The sequence below is a fragment of the Pyrus communis genome, chromosome 5 (genome assembly GCF_041283825.1).
Source record: "Pyrus communis isolate YQ-2024b chromosome 5, ASM4128382v1, whole genome shotgun sequence".
NCBI lineage: Eukaryota > Viridiplantae > Streptophyta > Magnoliopsida > Rosales > Rosaceae > Pyrus > Pyrus communis.
Window position 1 is genome coordinate 23,584,788 of NC_142569.1, and position 4,734 is coordinate 23,589,521.

The following is a 4,734-nucleotide window of genomic DNA, read 5'->3' on the forward strand; positions in this document are numbered from 1 at the left end:
TGCAAAGAATTCCTCCTCCTTGCCGTGGCCTTGCATTGGCCCAAATCCTTCATTTTTGCGCTCTATGGCCTTAGTGATGGTTATTTCCAGGGCGTCCTCGTTCAATTCTTCAAGGTATACCTGCGCCAAAGAATCGATAACATCAATGGAAAAACAAGAATGGTCATCAACGGGATATCTCATAGTTTCAGAAATATTAAAATCAATCACTTCCCCATCGAATTCCATTGTCAAGGTGCCTTTGTATACATCAATCTTCGTTCGGGCCGTCTTCATGAATGGCCTACCAAGGAGAATCGGCAAAGATGTAGAATGGGCCGAATCCTCCATGTCTAGGACGTAGAAATCAGCCGGAAAAATTAAATGGTTCACCTGCACAAGCACATCTTCCAAAACTCCTTTTGGATACGCGTTAGAACGATCGGCCAATTGTATAATTACACCATCTTGTTTTAATTCACCCAAATTCATAGATGCATAAATAGAATAAGGCATGACATTTATGGATGCACCTAAATCAAGCATGGCATGTTCAAAACGATTATGTCCAATCACACAAGGAATCGTGAAACTACCGGGGTCTTTGCACTTGGTAGGCAGTTTACGTTGCAAAACAGCGGACACATTCTCGCTTACCTTCACTACCTCTTTGTTTGCCCTTCTTCTCTTTGTATTGCATAGGTCCTTGAGGAATTTAGCATACTTTGGAACCTGTTTGATTGCATCGAGAAGTGGTATGTTCACTTGCACCTTCCGGAACGTTTCAAGAATGTCCTTCTCGCTTTCTTCCTTTTTTTCTTGCATGAACCTGCGAGGAAAAGGTACATTGGGCAGATTAGGACGTGAAGTACATGAATTTGAACTTAAATTACCTGATTTGGCCGAGTTAGGGTGATCTGCCTCAGGTTGTGTCGTCTCTTCATCTACTTTCTGGGCAGATTTGGGATTGTTTGGCTCGGTCCCAACTTCTTTTCCACCCCTTAGGGTGATGGCCTTGGCGGATTCGAATCCTCCCTTTGGATTGACTGTGGTTGAGCTAGGAAGCTTTCCTTGCTCTCTAATCTGTCCAAGGAACTCAGAAATCTGCCCTATTTGTTTCTTCATATCCATCATCTCCTTCTCGTTATTTTCTATTCGGTTGTTTTGATTTTGCAACCCCTGCGAAATAGAGGTTAGTAATTGCATAGCTTGATTACTTTCCAAAGACGTACCTGAATGAGATGATGCCGAAGGTTGTTGGGATTGTTGGGGTGCATACGGCTTGGAATAAAAACCAGGGGGGTTTGGCCTAAATCCTCCTTGTTGGGCAGCTTGTTGTGGCTCCCTCCATTTGAAGTTTGGATGGTCCCTCCATCCGGCATTGTAAGTGTTCGAGTATGGGTTGTTTTGATTTTGTCCTTGGAAACCAATTGCATTGGCAGATTCCCACCCACCATTCTCGATTAGTTGAGGGCACTTGTCGGATGGATGCCCTTGAATTGAGCACACGCCACAAACTTGGTGTTCTTGTGCTTTTGGACCAATCACAACCTGAGAAACAAGAGAAGTAAGATTAGCAAGTTGTGATTGAATTTCAGAAATAGCACTCACCTCATTTACACTTTGTTACCGTGGGGCTTCCCTTTGGCCCACTCCTTCATATTGTTGAGCGTTGAGCGCTCGGTTGGCTATGAGAATCTTGGCATCCCTTGGTGTTTTGTCCACCAATGCTCCTCCCGCTGACGCATCAACCATTTGACGTTCGATAGGAAGGAGGCCCTCATAGAAATATTGAAGGAGAAGTTCCTCCTTCATTTGATGTTGAGGACATGAAGCTACAAGGCCCTTGAAGCGCTCATAATAAGCCGGGAATGTCTCACCATGATTCTGTTGAATACCACTAATTTTCTTCCGTAGGAGAATCACTCTCGAAGTAGGGAAGAATTTCTCCAAGAAAGCACGCTTCATACTCTCCCACGAAGTCACAGTTCCCGGGGCTAGTTCGTAGAGCCAATCTTTGGCCTTGTCCATAAGTGAAAATGGAAAGGCCTTCATCTTCAATATACTCCCATCCACATTGACGGGGGTCATGCTCGAACAAACCACCTCGAACTCCTTCAAGTGTTTGTTGGGGTCTTCCATAGACAAGCCATGGAACTTCGGAATATGGTGTAACAAACTGGATTTGAGTTCAAATTCCTCAGTCTTCCCCTCTGCAGCCGTGGGGTATTGGATACAAAGAGGCAATGCATTATCCAAACCCGAGGCCGAAAGCTCCTTGATGGTTCTATTATCTGCTGCCATGGCTTGTTCTTCTTCAAAAATCTGATCCGTGGGCTTTTCTTCTACACCTACTTCGTCTTCTTCAAGCCCAGGTTGTGGTGGAGGTTGTGGTGGCTCTTGTTGACTCCTCGTTCTCCTCAAAGTGCGTTCAAAATCACCGTCAAAGTCGGAGATGTTCTCTATAATAGGCCGAGAGCGACGAGTCGTACACAGTACCTAAAAAACAAGGAAACAAACAAACTAAGAATCTGAAATAAGAATGCACGAAAAACAAAACAAATATAAAAATAAAGACAAAGGATTAGCAAAGTTGCTAATCCCCGGCAACGGCGCCAAAATTTGATGCGAGATTTACTTGACACTCAAATTAAACCCTCGTTTGACAATTGTAGTAGAATGGATAAGTGAGGGATCGTTCTAGACCGGGGATTAGGAGGGCTTGCTAAAACCTTCTAAATTGACTTAAAAACATAAAAACAAAATTAAAATACTCTTAACAAGACTACTATGACTCAGAAAGGCTTTGAAAAACTCAAATTGTCTAAAACAATCAAATTGACTCAAATAGAAGCTAGAACTTGATTTAGACGAATTTGCAATTGTTTATGACTCCAAAAGCTTAAAGATACAAAAATAAAACAAATACGAATGATTAAGACTTAACAAAATAGGGGGGGGGGAATTGTGGTTGGACGATATTAAATTAAAAAGACAGAATATAATTAAAGGCAAAATGTAAATATGAATGTGATAAAAATATGGATGATGGAATAGCCAAGGGGTTCTTCTCCACACATGTTACACTTGCAAACAAAATTGATTCTCAGTTGGTCTTTCGATAAGTTGTGAAACTCAATGCTCCAAGTTCATTAGATCCGCTTAGATTAACTTTCAGATTTCCCTAAATTCGTTGGATTGAATGGAATACGCATTACAACCAAATTATTCTTAATCAAAGTCCCTAACTATGGAATACACATGATAGAGACATTCAACAAAGATCATTAAGTTCAACGGAAATCATAAACATCGACGAGGCATTCGTTACTATGGAATACGCATGAAACTTATGCCAAGAATTCGTTTAACGCGATTGTTTATAAGCAACCTCCACTACTTGTGAATATAAGTTCATAACGATTAGGTGAAATTCACTTATATTCTAGCGTCATATTTATGCATGAAAATTAAGCTTGCAATCTCAATGAACATACATAAATAAGTTATCAATCAAACAGTTAAACGAATTGAATCCACAACTTATGAAATTCCAACCAAACGTAATCAATTCAAATTGCAAATATAAACATAGTTTCGAATCACCCCCTAGCTAAAGGGGGTTTAGTTCCTCATAACTTTGAAATCAAAGAAACACCTAAACATTCCAACAACTCAAACTTGAATTGTATGAACGTTTAGGCACTCTTATCTTCCATTCGTCATACGTACAAAACAAAGAGAATTAAATTATAACTTTGAAATCAAAGAAACACCCAAACATTCCAACAACTCAAACTTGAATTGTATGAACGTTTAGGCACTCTTCTCTTCCTCTTCGTTGTGTCACAAGGTCTAAGGAGATGTTAAGGGCTTTAGGTGTATGTGGAATGGAGTAGGGAGTGGTTGGAGATGGAAGAGTGAAGAGAAAATATGCAGAAAATGAAGTGGGACTCACGGCAATGGAATGGGCTTGTTGCTTGGTGTTTGTAACTGAAAATGTGTATGGAAGAGTAAGTGTATGAATTGAGGTGTGGATGCTTATTTATAGGTGAAGAGGAGGGAACATGACAACTAGGAACTTGGTGGAAATCTGAAATGGTGATGGGAGATGCATGTGGCTGTTTTATGCATGTGCTTAAAGGGTGGTGAATGCATATGCTTTGACAGAAATGAAGGGGATAATGCACGGTTTTGAGAGGTTTTCTGGTGGTTGTGAGGTGGATGAATGATTAGAATCTTGTAAGGGTGGAAATGCATGTGGAATGGATGTGAAATCTGCCAAAATGCATGTGAAAGGAATGCTGGAAATGCATGTGAATGTAGGCCACGGCAAAGGGTGTTGTTTGTGGAATGATGGCAGGTTGTGTATGTGTTTGGGAAGAGAATAAATGTATGATGGTGGCTGAATGATTAAAGGGAATGAATGGGAGTGACACTAGGTTGATTATGCATGTGGAAATGCTGGAATTATCAATGGTTATGCACGGCAAAGGTTGGAAAAAAGTGGAAATGGAATGTTATGCAATGATAATGTCTTGTAAAGATACTAATAAATAATGCATGTAGGGTTAGGAAATAAAATCATAACTTAAAGGGGGATGATTAAAGGGTGTTGAAAGGTTTTGCATGGCTTTGAAGTGATTGTGGATTGGGCTAGAGTTTAAGTACATGAAATGGACCCAAATTGCTCCCCCTTGCATGGCAAGGAATGGTGTTTGTGTTAAGCCCAAGGCAAGGTGAATGTAATTGGGT